We start from the raw sequence: 18,790 nt of genomic DNA, 5'->3' as shown, positions 1-18,790 counted from the left end.
TCTTTGAGATACAAGCTACCAAATGCTCATTAGAGATGGCAGACAACTCAAGAAAATAGGCTTATGGACAAGTAGAGGACGTGCTAGTAAAGGTTGAAGGCCTTTACATCCATGCTGATTTTATAATCCTAGACACTGGAAAGGATGAGGATGAATCCATCATCCTTGGAAGAACCTTCCTAGCCACAGCAAAAGCTGTGATTGATGTGGACAGAGGAGAGTTGGTCCTTCAACTGAATGAGGACAACCTTGTGTTTAAACTTTAAAACTCAAGGATCTCCTTCTGTAACTATGGAGAGGAAGCATGAAAAGCTTCTCTCACTGCAGAGTCAAACAAAGCCCCCACAGTCAAACTCTAAGTTTGGGGTTGGGAGGCCACAACCAAACTCTAAGTTTGGTGTTGAACCCCGACATTCAAACTCTAAGTTTGGTGTTGGGAGGTCCCAACAATGCTCTGAACATCTGTGAGGCTCCATGAGAGCTCACTGTCAAGCTATTGACACTAAAGAAGTGCTTGTTGGGAGGCAACCCAATTTTTATTTATCTATATTTCTATTGTTCTTTTATGTTTTATTAGGTTTATGATCATGTGGAGTCACAAAACAATTGCAAAAAAAATTAAAAACAGAATCAAAAACAGCAGAAGAAATAGCACACCCTGGAGGAAGAGCTTACTGGCGTTTAAACGCCAGTAAAGAGCATCTGGCTGGCGTTTAAACGCCAGTAAGCTCTTCCTCCAGGGTGTGCTGTTTCTTCTGCTGTTTTTGATTTTGTTTTTAACGCCAGAACAGAGCATGAAGCTGGCGTTAAACGCCAGAAACAAGCAGCAGTCTGGCGTTTAAATGCCAGGATTGCACCCTGAGGAAAGCTGGCGTTAAACGCCAGAAACAAGCAGTAAAGTGGCGTTTAATGCCAGAAACAAGCATAGAGCTGGCGTTTAACGCTAGAAACAGGCAGCAGTCTGGCGTTAAATGCCAGGATTGCATACATAGGGCGTTTTACACGCCTAAAAGGTGCAGGGATGAGAAATCCTTAACTCCTCCAACCCACCTACACCCACCCACTCAAATTCGAACCATTCACACACCTCCATCTTCTCCATCTCTTCTTCTTCTCATCCTTTCTTTCTTCTTTTGCTCGAGGACGAGCAAACCTTTTAAGTTTGGTGTGGTAAAAGCATTGCTTTTTATTTTTCCATAACCACTAATGCCTCAAGGGATGCACTTCACTCCACAAAACTATTGGGAGAAAATCAACACTTCCCTAGGAGAGTTAAGTTCCAACATAGGACAACTAAAGGTGGAGCACCAAGAGCATTCCATCATCCTTCATGAGATTAGAGAAGATCAAAGAGCTATGAGGGAGGAGCAACAAAGACAAGGAAGAGACATAGAGGAGCTCAAGAGCACCATTGGTTCTTCAAGAAGAGGAAGACGTCACCCTCACTAAGGTGGACTCTTTCCTTAATCTCCTTGTTCTTATTTTCCTGTTTTTCAGTTTTTGAGCTTTATGTTTTATTTATGTTTGTGTCTTTACTATATGATCATTAGTATTTAAGTGTCTATGTCTTAAAGCTATGAATGTCCTATGAATCCATCACCTCTCTTAAATGAAAAATGCTTTAATTACAAAAGAACAAGAAGTACATGAATTTCGAATTTATCCTTGAAATTAGTTTAATTATTTTGATGTGGTGACAATACTTTTTATTTTCTGAATGAATGCTTGAACAGTACATATGTCTTTTGAATTTGTTGTTTATGAATGTTAAATATGTTGGCTCTTGAAAGAATGATGAAAAGGAGAAATGTTATTGATAATTTGAAAAATCATAAAAATGATTCCTGAAGCAAGAAAAAGCAGTGAATACAAAAACTTGCAGAAAAAAAAAGAAAAAAAAATGGCAGAAAAAAAAAGAGAGAAAGAAAAAGAAAGAGCAAGCAGAAAAAGCCAATAGCCCTTAAAACCAAAAGGCAAGGGTAATAAAAAGGATCCAAGGCTTTGAGCATCAGTGGATAGGAGGGCCTAAAGGAATAAAATCCTGGCCTAAGCGGCTAGACCAAGCTGTCCCTAACCATGTGCTTGTGGCGTGAAGGTGTCAAGTGAAAACTTGAGATTGAGTGGTTAAAGTCGAGGTCCAAAGCAAAAACAGAGTGTGCTTAAGAACCCTGAACACCTCTAATTGGGGACTTTAGCAAAGCTGAGTCACAATCTAAAAAGGTTCACCTAATTATGTGTTTGTGGCATGTATGTATCCGGTGGTAATACTGGAAAACAGAGTGCTTAGGGCCACGGCCAAGACTCATAAAGTAGCTGTGTTCAAGAATCAACATACCGAACTAGGAGAATCAATAACACTATCTAAATTCTAAGTTCCTATAGATGCCAATCATTCTGAACTGCAAAGGAGGAAGTGAGATGCCAAGACTATTCAGAGGCAAAAAGCTACTAGTCCCGCTCATCTGATTGGAGCTAAGTTTCATTCATAGTTTGGAATTTATAGTATATTCTCTTCTTTTTATCCTGTTTGATTTTTAGTTGCTTGGGGACAAGCAACAATTTAAGTTTGTTGTTGTGATGAGCGGATAATTTATACGCTTTTTGGCATTATTTTTAGTATGTTTTTAGTATGATTTAGCTAGTTTTTATTATATTTTTATTATTTTTTAATTAAAAATCACATTTCTGGACTTTACTATGAGTTTGTGTGTTTTTCTATGATTTCAGGTAATTTTTGGCTGAAATTGAGGGACTTGAGCAAAAATCTGATTCAAAGGCTGAAGAAGGACTGCAGATGCTGTTGGATTCTGACCTCCCTGCACTCGAAATGGATTTTCTGGAGCTACAGAACTCCAAATGGCGTGCTCTCAATTGCGTTGGAAATTAGACATCCAGGGCTTTCCAGAACTATATAATAGTTCATACTTTATTCGAGCTTAGACGACGCAAACTGGTGTTCAACGCCAGTTCCATGCTGCATTCTGGAGTAAAACGCCAGAAACACGTCACAAACCAGAGTTAAATGCCAAAAACACGTTACAACTTGGCGTTTAACCCCAAGAGAAGCCTCTGCACGTGTAAAGCTCAAGCTCAACCCAAGAACACACCAAAGTGGGCCCCGGAAGTGGATTTCTGCACTTAAACTTATTTTTGTAAACCCTAGTAACTACTTTAGTATAAATAGAATTTTTTACTACTGTATTTACGTCTTTGGGACAATCTTTTGATCATGTTTTGATGATTGAACCCTCTTTGGGGAGGCTGGCCATTCGGCCATGCCTGAACCTTTATCACTTATGTATTTTCAATGGTAGAGTTTCTACACACCATAGATTAAGGTGTGGAGCTCTACTGTCCCTCATGAATTAATGCGAAGTACTATTGTTTTTCTATTCAACTCAAGCCTATTTCTTATCTAAGATATACACTTGTTCTTCAACCTGAGGAAGGTGATGATCCGTGACACTCATCATCATTCCCACCCATGAACGCGTGCCTGACAACCACCTCTGTTCTACTTGCAATCGCTTAAGTGCATATCTCTTAGCCTTCTTGTTCATGACGCATGGTTGCCTCACCTGACAACCGAGCCTTCCATTCCATGAGATCAGAGTCTTCGTGGTATAGGCTAGAATTATTGACGGCCATTCTTGAGATCCGGAAACTCTAAACCTTGTCTGTGGTATTCCGAGTAGGATCCAGGAAGGGATGGCTGTGACGAGCTTCAAACTCGTGAGTGCTGGGCATAGTGACAGACACAAAAGGATGATTGAATCCTATTCCAGTATGATCGAGAACCGACAAATGAATAGCCGTGTGGTGACAGCACATTTTGGACCATTTTGACTAAGAGGATGGGATGTAGCCATTGACGAAGGTGATGCCCTGCATAAGCTTGCCATGGAAAGGAGTATGAAGGATTGGATGAAGACAATAGGAAAGCAGAGAATCAGAGGGAACGAAGCATCTCCATACGCTTATCTGAAATTCTCACCAATGAATTATATAAGTACCTCTATCCTATATTTTATTTATATTTTAATTATCAATTCACCATAACCGTTTGAATCCGCCTGACTGAGATTTACAAGGTGACCATAGCTTGCTTCAAGCCAACAATCTCCGTGGGATCGACCCTTACTCACGTAAAGTTTATTACTTGGACGACCCAGTGCACTTGCTGGTTAGTTGTGCGAAGTTGTGACAAAGTGTGATTCACGATTGAGAGCACCAAGCCTATTGGCGCCATTGTTGATGATCACAATTTCGTGCACCACCGCCAATAATTCTAGCCTATACCACGAAGGTTCCAATCTTAGATTAGAAACCCAAGAGATACACATTCAAGCTTGTTTGCATGTAGAACGGAAGTGGTTGTTAGGCACGCGTTCATGGGTGAGAATGGTGATGAGTGTCACATAATCATCACATTCATCACGTTCTTGAGTGCGAATGAATATCTTAGAGAAGAAATACGCTTGAATTGAATAGAAAAACAATACTACTTTGCATTAATTCATGAGAAACAGCAGAGCTCCACACCTTAATCTATGGTGTGTAGAAACTCCACCGTTGAAAATACATAAGAACAAGGTCTAGGCATGGCCATGAGGCCAGCCCCCAAAACGTGATCAAGAGATCAAAATGATACAAAGATGCTCTATAAATCTCAAGATGAAAATACAACAGCAAAAGGTCCTATTTATAGAAAACTAGTAGCCTAGGATTTACAGAAATAAGTAAATGACGTAAAAATCCACTTTCGGACCCACTTGGTGTGTGCTTGGGCTGAGAATTGAAGCATTTTTGTGTAGAGGCTTCTCTTGGAGTTAAACGCCAGCTTTTGTGCCAATTTGGGCGTTTAATTCCAGCTTTTATGCCAGTGCTGGCATTTTGACGCCAGAATTTTTATGCTGACTTGGAACACCGGTTTGGGCCATCAAATCTCGGGAAAAGTATGGACTATTATATATTGCAAGAAAGTCCAGGATGTCTAATTTCCAACGCAATTGAGAGCGCGCTAATTGGGCTTCTGTAGCTCCAGAAAATCCACTTCGAGTGCAGGGAGGTCAGAATCCAACAGCATCTGGAGTCCTTTTTCAGCCTCTGAAACAGATTTTTGCTCAGGTTCCTCAATTTCAGCCAGAAAATATCTGAAATCACAGAAAAACACACAAACTCATAGTAAATTCCAGAAATATGATTTTTAATAAAAACTAATAAAAATATAATAAAAACTAACTAAAACATACTAAAAACATACTAAAAATAATGCCAAAAATCGTATAAATTATCCGCTCATCACAACACCAAACTTAAATTGTTGCTTGTCCCCAAGCAACTAAAAATCAAATAGGATAAAAAGAAGAGAATATACAATGAATTCCAAAAACATCTATGAAGATCAGTCTTAATTAGATGAGTGGGGCTATTAGCTTTTTGCCTCTGAACAGTTTTGGCATCTAACTTTATCCCTTGAAGTTTAGAATGATTGGCATCTATAGGAACTCAGAATTCAGATAGTGTTATTGATTTTCCTAGTATAGTATGTTGATTCTTGAACACAGCTACTCTATGAGTCTTGGCCGTGGCCCTAAGCATCTTGTTTTTCAGTATTACCACCGGATACATAAATGCCACAGACACATAACTGGGTGAACCTTTTCAGATTGTGACTCAGCTTTGCTAAAGTCCCCAATTAGAGGTGTCCAGGGTTCATAAGCACACTCTTTTTGCTTTGGACCATGACTTTAACCGCTCAGTCTCAAGTTTTCACTTGACATGCACCTTCACACCACAAGCACATGATTAGGGACAGCTTGGTTTAGCTGCTTAGGCCAAGATTTTATTCCTGTGGGCCCTCATATCCACTGATGCTCAAAGCCTTGCATCCTTTTTATTTTTCCCTTGCCTTTTGGTTTAAAGGGCTATTGGCTTTTTCTGCTTGCTCTTTTTTTGTTTTTTTTGTATTCACTGCTTTTTCTTGCTTCAGGAATCAATTTGATTTTTCAGATCCTCAATAACCTTTCTCCTTTTTCATCATTCTTTCAAGAGCCAACAATTTTAACATTCATAAACAGCAAATTCAAAAGACATATGCACTGTTCAAGCATTCATTCAGAAAACAAGAAGTATTGCCACCACATCAAAATAATTAATCTGTTTTAAAATTTGAAATTCATGCATTTCTTTTTCTTTTTTAATTAAAAACACTTTTTGTTTAAGAAAGGTGATGGATTCATAGGACATTCATAGCTTCAACGCATAGACACTAAGACACTAGTGATCATGTAATAAAGACACAAACATAGATAAACATAAAGCATAAAAATTCGAAAAACAGAAAAATAAGAACAAGGAAATTAAAGAACAGGTCCACCTTAGTGATGGCGGCTTGTTCTTCCTCTTGAAGATCTTGTGGAGTGCTTGAGCTCCTCAATGTCTCTTCCTTGCCTTTGTTGCTCCTCCCTCATGACTCTTTGGTCTTCTCTAATTTCATGGAGGAGGATGGAATGTTCTTGGTGTTCCACCCTTAGCTGTCCCATGTTGGAACTTAATTCTCCTAGGGAGGTGTTGATTTGCTCCCAATAGTTTTGTGGAGGAAAGTGCATCGCTTGAGGCATCTCAGGGATTTCATGATGAGGAATTTCCTTATGCTCTTGTTGAGGTCTGATGAGCGGATAATTTATACGCTTTTTGGCATTGTTTTTAGTATGTTTTTAGTATGTTTTAGTTAGTTTTTATTATATTTTTATTAGTTTTTATTTAAAATTCACTTTTCTGGACTTTACTATGAGTTTGTGTGTTTTTCTGTGATTTCAGTTATTTTCTGGCTGAAATTGAGGGACCTGAGCAAAAATCTGATTTAGAGGCTGAAAAGGACTGCAGATGCTGTTGGATTCTGACCTCCATGCACTCGAAGTGGATTTTCTGGAGCTACAGAAACCCAATTGGCGCGCTCTCAATTGCGTTGGAAAGTAGACATTCAGGGCTTTCCAGCAATATATAATAGTCCATACTTTGCCCAAGATTTGATGGCCCAAACTGGCGTTCAAAGTCAGCATCAGAATTCCCAGCGTTAAACGCCAGAACTGGCACAAAAGTGGGAGTTAAACGCCCAAACTGGCACAATAGCTGGCGTTTAACTCCAAGAGAAGTCTCTACACGAAAATGCTTCAATGCTCAGTCCAAGCACACACCAAGTGGGCCCGGAAGTGGATATTTACGTCATTTACTCATTTCTGTAAACCCTAGGCTACTAGTTCTCTATAAATAAGACCCTTTTTGCTATTGTATCTTTACCTCATGACACATTACACGTTTTATTTTGTATCTTCTACGGCATGAGTCTCTAAACCCCATGGTTGGGGGTGAGGAGCTCTGCTGTGTCTTGATGGATTAATGCAATTACTACTGTTTTTCCCATTCAATCATGCTTGTTCTATTCCAAGATACCACTTGTTCTTCAACCTGATGAATGTGATGATCCGTGACACTCATCACCATTCTCACCTATGAACGTGTGCCTGACAACCACCTCCGTTCTACCTTCGATTGAGTGTGTATCTCTTGGATTCCTTAATCAGAATCCTCGTGGTATAAGCTAGAATCCATTGGCGGCCATTCTTGAGAATCCAGAAGGTCTAAACCTTGTCTGTGGAATTCTGAGTAGGATTCAAGGATTGAATGACTGTGACGAGCTTCAAACTCACGAGTGTTGGGCGTTAGTGACAGACGCAAAAGAATCACTGGATTCTATTCCGACATGATCGAGAACCGACAGATGATTAGCCGTGCTGTGACAGAGCGCGTTGAACATTTTCACTGAGAGGACGGGAGGTAGCCATTGACAACGGTGAAACCCAACATACAGCTTGCCATGGAAGGAGCCTTGCGTGCTTGAAGAAGAAGACAGTAGGAAAGCAGAGATTCAGAAGACGGAGCATCTCCAAAATCTCAACATGTTCTCCATTACTGCAAAACAAGTATTTATTTCATGTTCTTTTACTTTTTACAATTAAATCTCAGAGTTATTGATATCCTGACTAAGAGTTACGAGATAACCATAGCTTGCTTCAAGCCGACTATCTCCGTGGGATCGACCCTTAATCACGTAAGGTATTACTTGGACGACCCAGTGCACTTGCTGGTTAGTTGTGCGGAATTACAAAAGTGTGATTGTGATTTCGTGCACCAAGTTTTTAGCGCCGTTGCCGGGGATTGTTCGAGTTTGGACAACTGACGGCTTATCTTGTTGCTTAGATTAGGAATATTTTATTTTTGTTGGTTTAGAGTCTTTTATTTGAGTCTAGTTTCATATTTTAAGTTTGGTGTCAATTGCATGCTTTTACTTTCTCTTAGTTTTTCGAATTTGCATAATCTTAGTTGTTTCTTTACCTTAAAAAATTCTAAGTTTGGTGTCTTCTTTGTGTTTTCCTTTAATATTTCGAAATTTTGTGTTTGATTTTCTAAAAATTTCAAGTTTGGTGTCTTTTGTGCTTTTATTTACTTAAAAATTTTTTGAAAATTTGTTCTTGGTGTTCATCTTGAACTTCAAAGTGTTCTTGGTGTTTATCTTGACATTCAAAGTTTTCTTGTTTGTTTTCTCTATATTGATTCAAAATTTCTAAGTTTGGTGTCATTTTGTTGTTTTTCTCTTTCCTCATTAAAATTTAAAAATAAAAAAAATATCCTTTCCTTTTTTACTCATAATTTTCAAAATTTTGCATTAATTTAGCCAAAGATTTTCAAAATCATATTTTTTAGTCAAGTCAAAATTCTAATTTCAAAAAAATTGATTTTTTTTCAAATCTTTTTCAAAAAAATCAAATCTTTTTAATTTCTTCAATCATATCTTTTCAATCAAATCTTTTTCAAAATAATTTTCAATCATATCTTTTTGATTGCTCTTTTCAAAATCTTTTTAATCAATTAATTAATTTAGTTTTCAATTTGCTTTGATTTTATTTTCTTTTAGTTTTCAAAATTTTATTTTATTTTCCATTTATTTTATTTTATTAATTTCGGTTACTTTTAATTAAAATAAAATAAAAACAAACAAATAATATCAACATCATCTCCCTTTCTCCATCATGGACCTAAGTGGGAATGAGCAATCCAGAAGGACTCTGGGGTCATATGCCAACCCCATTACAGCTGCATATGGAAGTAGCATCTGTATACCCCCCATTAAAGCAAGCAGCTTTGAGCTAAATCCTCAACTCATTATCATGGTGCAGCAAAATTGCCAGTATTTCGGTCTTCCACAGGAAGAACCTACTGAGTTTCTGGCACAGTTCTTACAAATTGCTGACACAGTACGTGATAAAGAGGTGGATCAGGATGTCTACAGATTATTACTGTTTCCATTTGCTGTAAAAGATCAAGCTAAGAGGTGGTTGAATAACCAACCCACAGCAAGCATAAAAATATGGAGACAGTTATCAAACAAATTCCTGAATCAATTTTACCCTTCAAAAAGGATGACACAGCTAAGGCTGGACATCCAAGGCTTTAAACAAGAGGATCATGAATCCCTTTATAATGCCTGGGAGAGGTACAGAGGTATGCTAAGGAAATGCCCCTCTAAAATGTTTTCAAAGTGGGTACAGTTAGACATCTTCTACTATGGGCTTACAGAAAAAGCTCAGATGTCTCTAGACCACTCAGCAGATGGATCTATACACATGAGGAAAACGATTGAAGAGGCTCAAGAGCTCATAGATACGGTTTCTAGAAATCAACATCTATACTCAAGCAGTGAGTCCTCTATAAAAGAAGAAGCCATGGCAGTAACTACTTATCCTAATCCTCAAGAACAGATTGTTGAACTTAATCAACAATTACTCCTGATGACAAAACAGTTAGCCGAATTCAAAGAGATGCTCCAAGAAACTAAAATTGCTAACAAAAATATAGAATCACAGTTGAATCAGACAAAATAGCAGCTATCTAAACAGATAACAGAAGAGTGCCAAGCAGTTCAACTAAGGAGTGGGAAGACATTGAACAATGTAGCTCAAAATGGCAAAAAGCCAAGAAAGGAACAACTGACAGAGGATGACCAAACCACTGCCCAAAATCCCTTTGAGGACAGTAAGAGCCCAGAGAGGAATACTTCTGGCATTCAAACGCCAGAAAAGGGGGAAAAGCTGGCGTTAAATGCCCATTCTGTACCCAATCTTGGCGTTCAAACGCCAATGAGGAATCAGACACCTGAGAGTGCTGATAGTAACCCCTCTAAGCAGGCTTCTCCAACCACCTCTGTAGGGAATAAACCTGCAGCAACTAAGGTTGAAGAATATAAAGCCAAGATGCCTTATCCTCAGAAACTCTGCCAAGCGGAACAGGATAAACAATTTGCTCGCTTTGCAGACTATCTCAGGACTCTTGAAATAAAGATTCCGTTTGCAGAGGCACTTGAGCAAATACCTTCTTATGCTAAGTTCATGAAAGAGATCTTAAGTCATAAGAAGGATTGGAGAGAAACTGAAAAGGTGTTTCTCACTGAAGAATGCAGTGCAGTCATTCTGAAAAGCTTACTAGAGAAGCTTCAAGATCCAGGAAGCTTTACGATACCATGCACATTAGAGGGTGCTTGTACCAAGACAGCCCTATGTGACCTTGGAGCAAGTATCAACCTAATACCTGCATCCACTATCAGAAAGCTTGGGTTGACTGAAGAAGTCAAACCAACCCGGATATGTCTCCAACTTATTGATGGCTCCATTAAATATCCATCAGGCATGATTGAGGACATAATTGTCAAGGTTGGGCCATTTGCCTTTCCCACTGACTTTGTAGTGCTGGAGATGGAGGAGCACAAGAGTGCAACTCTCATCCTAGGAAGACCTTTCCTAGCAACTGGACGAACTCTTATTGATGTACAAAAAGGGGAAGTAACCCTGAGAGTCAATGAGGATGAGTTCAAGTTGAATGCTATCAAAGCTATGCAGCATCCAGACACATCAAATGACTGCATGAGCACTGATATTATTGACTCTTTGGTGAAAGAGATCAATATGACTGAGAGTCTCGAATCAGAGCTAGAGGATATCTTTAAAGATGTTCAGCCTGACCTGGAGGAACCAGAGAAAATAAAAGAACCTCTGAAAATTCCTCAGGAAGAGGATAAGCCTCTTAAACCCGAGCTCAAGCCACTATTACCATCCCTAAAGTATGCATTTCTGGGAGAAGGTGACACTTTTCCAGTGATCATAAGCTCTGCTTTAAATTCACAGGAAGAGGAAGCACTGATTCAAGTGCTGAGGACACACAAGACTGCTCTTGGGTGGTCCATAAGTGATCTTAAGGGCATTAGCCCAGCAAGATGCATGCACAAAATCCTATTGGAAGATAATGCCAAGCCAGTGGTTCGACCACAAAGGCGGCTAAATCCAGCCATGAAGGAGGTGGTGCAGAAAGAGGTCACTAAGTTACTAGAGGCTGGGATTATTTATCCCATTTCTGATAGCCCCTGGGTGAGCCCTGTCCAAGTTGTCCCCAAGAAGGGAGGCATGAAAGTGGTTCATAATGAAAAGAATGAACTGGTTCCTACAAGAACAGTTACAGGGTGGCGTATGTGTATTAACTACAGAAGGCTCAATACAGCCACCAGGAAGGATCATTTTCCTCTACCATTCATAGACCAAATGCTAGAAAAACTAGCGGGTCATGATTATTACTGCTTTTTGGATGGCTATTCAGGCTATAATCAAATTGCAGTGGACCCTAAAGATCAAGAGAAAATAGCATTCCCCTGTCCTTCTGGCGTATTTGCCGACAAAAGAATGCCTTTTGGTCTATGCAATGCACTTGCAACTTTTTAGAGGTGCATGCTCTCCATCTTCTCTGATATGGTAGAGAAGTTCCTGGAAGTCTTCATGGATGACTTTTCAGTATTTGGAGACTCATTCAGCTCCTGTCTTGATCATCTAGCACTTGTCCTGAAAAGGTGCCAAGAGACTAACCTGGTCTTAAACTGGGAGAAATGTCACTTTATGGTGACTGAAGGAATCGTCCTTGGGCACAAAATTTCAAGCAAGTGAATAGAGGTGGATCAAGCAAAGGTAGAGGTAATTGAAAATTTACCACCACCTGCCAATGTTAAGGCAATCAGAAGCTTCCTGGGGCATACAGGATTCTACAGAAGGTTTATAAAGGATTTTTCAAAAATTCCAAAACCTCTGAGTAACCTGCTAGCTGCTGACACACCATTTGTGTTTGACACAGAGTGTCTGCAGCCGTTTGAGGCCCTGAAAGCCAAACTGGTCACAGCGCCAGTCATTTCTGCACCAGACTGGACATTACCATTCGAACTAATGTGTGATGCCAGTGACCATGCCATTGGTGCAGTGTTGGGACAGAGGCACAACAAGCTTCTGCACGTCATTTATTATGCTAGCCGTGTTCTAAATGACGCACAGAAGAATTACATAACCACAAAAAAAGAGTTACTTGCAGTGGTTTATGCCATTGACAAGTTTAGATCCTATTTAGTAGGATCAAAAGTGATTGTGTACACTGATCATGCTGCTCTTAAATACTTACTCACAAAGCAGGATTCAAAACCCAGGCTGATAAGATAGGTGTTGCTTCTGCAAGAGTTTGATATAGAAATAAGAGACAGAAAAGGGACATAGAACCAGGTAGCTGATCACTTGTCCCGGATAGAACCAATAGCTGGGGCGTCCCTCCCCTCTACTGAGATCTCTGAGACCTTTCCAGATGAGCAACTCTTTACCATTCAGGAAACACCATGGTTTGCAGACATTGCAAACTATAAAGCTGTGAGGTTCATACCCCAGGAATACAGCAGGGTGCAAAGAAAAAAATTAATTTTAGATGCCAAGTACTACCTATGGGATGAGCCATATCTCTTTAAGAGATGTGCAGACGGAATGATTCGAAGATGTGTACCTAGAGAGGAAGCACAAAAGATCCTATGGCATTGCCATGGATCACAGTATGGGGGACATTTCGGAAGTGAGCGAACAGCCACTAAGGTCCTCCAATGTGGTTTCTACTGGCCTACTCTCTATAGGGATGCCCGAGAGTTTGTGCGTAACTGTGACAGTTGCCAAAGAGCTGGTAACTTGCCTCATGGTTACGCCATGCCTCAACAAGGGATCTTAGAGATTGAGTTGTTTGATGTATGGGGTATTGACTTCATGGGTCCTTTCCTACCATCATACTCAAACACTTATATTCTGGTGGCAGTGGACTATGTATCTAAATGGGTAGAAGCAATTGCCACACCCAATAATGATACTAAGACCGTGCTGAAATTCCTCTAGAAACACATCTTCAGCGGGTTCGGTTTTCCCAGAGTACTAATCAGTGATGGGGGCACTCATTTCTGCAATAAACAGCTGTCCTCTGCTACGGTCAGATATGGGATTAACCACAAAGTGGCAACTCCGTATCATCCACAGACAAATGGGCAAGCTGAAGTCTCTAATAGAGAGCTAAAAAGAATCCTAGAACGGACTGTAATTGCCCGCAGAAAGGATTGGGCAAGGAGCTTGGATGATGCTCTATGGGCATATAGAACAGCATTCAAGACCCCTATAGGAACCTCTCCATACCAACTTGTGTATGATAAGGCCTGTCATCTGCCCGTGGAACTGGAGCATAAAGCCTACTGGGCAACCAGATTCCTAAACCTGGATGCTAAGTTAGCTGGTGAAAAAAGATTGCTCCAGCTAAATGAGCTAGAGGAATTCAGACTCAGTGCCTTTGAAAATGCCAAAATCTATAAGGAAAAGGCAAAGCAGTGGCATGACAAGAAGTTGTCATCCAGAGTCTTTGAGCCAGGACAAAAAGTTCTGCTCTTCAACTCTAGGCTCAGACTATTCCCAAGAAAACTGAAATCCCGATGGAGGGGTCCGTATGTGATTACAGGAGTGTCACCATATGGATATATTGAGCTTCAAGATATTGATTCTGACAAAAAGTTCATTGTTAATAGACAGAGGATCAAACATTATCTTGAAAGCAATTTTGAGCAGGAATGCTCAAAGCTGAGGCTTGAATGAGTCTCAGCAGAGGTCCAGCTAAAGATGAATAAAGAAGCGCTTGTTGGGAGGCAACCCAGTCATTGGAAGTTTATTTGATTTACTTAATAAAAGTTTAATATATATTCTTTAAGGTTGATCATCAAAATTGAAGGAATTCACAGAGTTACAGAAGGATTCAGTGAAAAAAGCAGAGAAAAGAAGCTTGCTGGCAGGAAAACGCCAGTAAGGGGCACTCTGGGCGTTTAACGCCAGTAAAGGCACCATTTTGGGCGTTAAACGCCAGAATTGCAGCATCCTGGGCGTTCAGCAAAACGCCCAGTGATAAAGGGGTTTCTGGCGTTTAACGCCAGCCAGGGCACCTGGCTGGGCGTTAAACGCCCATAATGGCCACCAAATGGGCGTTAAATGCCAGAATGGATGCCATTCTGGGCGTTTAACGCCAGAAAGGCAGGGGAAGGAGATTTTGCTTTCCACTTCAAATTTTTTCACACTTTCATGTTTTGACCCATAATTTCCTACATAAACATGTTACAAATTTTCATCATTCACCCTCACATTTCAAAAATTCAACAATTTCCTCAATTATTTTTCAAATCTCTTTCAAATTCTTTCCAAATCTTCTTCAAAAACTCAAGTATTTTCTCAAATTCTTTCCATATCTTCTCAAATCTCTTCCAAAACTTGCGAAATCCCTCCCCCTCCCTTATAAATACACATTCGGCCATCCCCCTCTCTTCACCATTCGAATTTGCTTCACCTCCTCTCTCTCCCCTTTCCTTTCTTTTGCTTGAGGGCAAGCAAACCTCTAAGTTTGGTGTGCTTTTCCGTGATCACTAAGCTAAGGCTCATCAAGATCATGGCTCCTAAGGGAAAACAATCCAATTCAAGAGGCAAGAAAGAGAATACTCCAAAGAATTTTTGGAGTCAAGAGAGGTTCTTAACCAAAGAACATGCGGACCATTACCTCAAAATAATGGGTCTAAGGTCAGTGATCCCGGAAGTTAAATTCGATCTTAAAGAAGACGAATATTCGGAGATCCAAGAGCAAATTCGAAACAGAGGATGGGAAATTCTAGCCAATCCTGAGACAAGGTTTGGAAGAAACATGGTTCAGGAATTCTACTCAAATATGTGGCTGACAGATAAGCAGAGAATGACTGGAACTGCTTTCCATACCTACAGGACCATGGTCAGAGGGAGAACTATTTACTTCCATCTGGACAAAATAAGAGAGGTCTTCAAACTACCTCAACTACAAGATGATCCTGACTCCTTTAACAGGAGAATGGTGAGAGCAGATAAGGGGTTGGACCAAGTTCTAGAGGACATATGCCTCCCTGGAACTAAGTGGATAACCAATTCAAAAGGTGTCCCATACCAACTCAAGAGGGGAGATCTCAAACCAGTTGCAAGAGGGTGGCTAGACTTCATTGGGCGTTCTATATTGCCCACTAGCAACCGTTCTGAGGTCACTGTCAAGAGGGCAGTGATGATTTACTGCATTATGCTGGGAAAAGAAGTGGAGGTTCATCATCTGATTTCTTGTGAGATTTACACAATTGCAAACAAGAACTCCACTGAAGCCAAACTGGCTTACCCAAGCTTAATCTCTCTTCTATGTAAAGATGCTGGGGTGAGGATGGGAGTAGATGAATTCATCCCAATTGATCATCCAATCACCAAGAAGTCAATGGAAGGACAAATGCAAGACAACTCTATCAAGAGGAGGGCGCAGGAATTCCTCCCTGAACTTCCTGAAATTGATTACTGGGCCTGCCTAGAAGCATCTGTTGCCAAGCTGCAAGAAGGCATGGAATGAATCAAGGAAGAACAGAATAATCAAAACTGCATGCTCTGCAAATTGCTGAAGGAACAAGAGAAGCAGAGGCGTGAGCTACAGGAGCTAAAGCGCCAGAAGCTCTCCCTTGAAGGGTCAAACACCCCACAAATTGAGGGAGCATCCGCTTCTCAAAATCAAGGTTGTTGAGTCCTAACTCTGTGATAACCTTTATTATTAGGAACCTATTTTAGAGTCATTTAAATTTCTGTTTTTATTTTTCTGTCTTCTATTATTATTAGTCTTCTCTTATATTTATTTTTGAGTCTTGTCTTTATTTCATGATTAATAAAATTTAAAGTTTATGTCTTAAAGCTATGAATGTTCTATGAATCCATCACCTCTCTTAAATGGAAAAAACGCTTTAATCACAAAAGAACAAGAAGTACAGGATTTCGAATTCATCTTTGAAATTAGTTGAATTAGTTTGATGTGGTGACAATACTTTCTGCTTTCTGAATGAATGCTTGAATAGTGCATATGTCTTTTGAATTTGTTGTTTAAAGAATGTTAAATTTGTTGGCTCTTGAAAGAATGATGAAAAAGGAGAAATGTTATTGAGGATCTGAAAAATCATCAAATTGATTCTTGAAGCAAGAAAAAGCAGTGAATACAAAAAAAAAAGAAGAAAAAAGTAGAAAAAGCCAATAGCCCTTTAAACCAAAAGGCAAGGGTAATAAAAAGGATCCAAGGCTTTGAGCATCAATGGATAGGAGGGCCCACAGGAATAAAATCCTAGCCTAAGCGGCTAAACCAAGCTGTCCCTAACCATGTGCTTGTGGCGTGAAGGTGTCAAGTGAAAACTTGAGACTGAGCGGTTAAAGTCGTGATCCAAAGCAAAAAGAGTGTGCTTAAGAACCCTGGACACCTCTAATTGGGGACTCTAGCAAAGCTGAGTCACAATCTGAAAAGGTTCACCCAGTTATGTGTCTGTGGCATGTATGTATCCGGTGGTAATACTGGAAAACAGAGTGCTTTGGGCCACGGCCAAGACTCATAAAGTAGCTGTGTTCAAGAATCAACATACTTAAACTAGGAGAATCAATAACACTATCCGGATTCTGAGTTCCTATAGATGCCAATCATTCTGAACCACAAAGGATAAAGTGAGATGCCAAAACTGTTCAGAGGCAAAAAGCTACTAGTCCCGCTCATCTAATTGGAGCTAAGTTTCATTGATATTTCGGAGTCTATAGTATATTCTCTTCTTTTTATCCTATTTGATTTTCAGTTGCTTGGGGACAAGCAACAATTTAAGTTTGGTGTTGTGATGAGCGGATAATTTATACGCTTTTTGGCATTGTTTTTAGTATGTTTTTAGTATGTTTTAGTTAGTTTTTATTATATTTTTATTAGTTTTTATTTAAAATTCACTTTTCTGGACTTTACTATGATTTTGTATATTTTTCTGTGATTTCAGGTATTTTCTGGCTGAAATTGAGGGACCTAAGCAAAAATCTGATTCAGAGGCTGAAAAGGACTGCAGATGCTGTTGGATTCTGACCTCCATGTACTCGAAGTGGATTTTCTGGAGCTACAGAAGCCCAATTGGCACGCTCAGAATTGCGTTGGAAAGTGGACATCCAGGGCTTTCCAGAAATATATAATAGTCCATACTTTGCCCAAGATTTGATAGCCCAAACCGGCGTTCAAAGTCAGCATCAGAATTCCCAGCGTTAAACGCCGGAACTGGCACAAAAGTGGGAGTTAAACGCCCAAACTGGCACAATAGCTGGCGTTTAACTCCAAGAGAAGTTTCTACACGAAAATGCTTCAATGCTCAGCCCAAGCACACACCAAGTGGGCCTGGAAGTGGATATTTACGTCATTTACTCATTTCTGTATACCCTAGGCTACTAGTTCTCTATAAATAAGACCCTTTTTGCTATTGTATCTTTACCTCATGACACATTACACGTTTCATTTTGTATCTTCTACGGCATGAGTCTCTAAACCCCATGGATGGAGGTGAGGAGCTCTGCTGTGTCTTGATGGATTAATGCAATTACTACTGTTTTTCCCATTCAATCATGCTTGTTCTATTCCAAGATACCACTTGTTCTTCAACCTGATGAATGTGATGATCCGTGACACTCATCACCATTCTCACCTATGAACGTGTGCCTGACAACCACCTCCGTTCTACCTTCGATTGAGTGTGTATCTCTTGGATTCCTTAATCAGAATCCTCGTGGTATAAGCTAGAATCCATTGGCGGCCATTCTTGAGAATCTGGAAGGTCAAAACCTTGTCTGTGGTATTCTGAGTAGGATTCAAGGATTGAATGACTGTGACGAGCTTCAAACTCGCGAGTGTTGGGCGTTAGTGACAGACGCAAAAGAATCACTGGATTCTATTCCGACATGATCGAGAACCGACAGATGATTAGCCGTGCTGTGACAGAGCGCGTTGAACATTTTCACTGAGAGGACGGGAGGTAGCCATTGACAACGGTGAAACCCAACATACAGCTTGCCATGGAAGGAGCCTTGCGTGCTTAAAGAAGAAGACAGTAGGAAAGCAGAGATTCAGAAGATGGAGCATCTCCAAAACCTCAACCTATTCTCTATTACTGCAAAACAAGTATTTATTTCATGTTCTTTTACTTTTTACAATTAAATCTCAGAGTTATTGATATCCTGACTAAGAGTTACGAGATAACCATAGCTTGCTTCAAGCCGACAATCTCCGTGGGATTGACCCTTACTCACGTAAGGTATTACTTGGACGACCCAGTGCACTTGCTGGTTAGTTGTGCGGAATTACAAAAGTGTGATTGTGATTTCGTGCACCAAGGTCCATGAGTGGGCTCTCTTGTTTGCTCCATCCTTTTTTTAGTAATGGACTTGTCCTCTTCAATGAGGATTCTTGGCCACAACTTCATAGAAGTGGTCTTGATGGATCTTTGAGATGAATCTCTTTGTCTTCCATGACT

The sequence above is a fragment of the Arachis hypogaea genome, chromosome 18, assembly GCF_003086295.3.
Source record: "Arachis hypogaea cultivar Tifrunner chromosome 18, arahy.Tifrunner.gnm2.J5K5, whole genome shotgun sequence".
Taxonomy (NCBI): domain Eukaryota; kingdom Viridiplantae; phylum Streptophyta; class Magnoliopsida; order Fabales; family Fabaceae; genus Arachis; species Arachis hypogaea.
Note: the sequence above shows the minus strand (reverse complement) of the source record.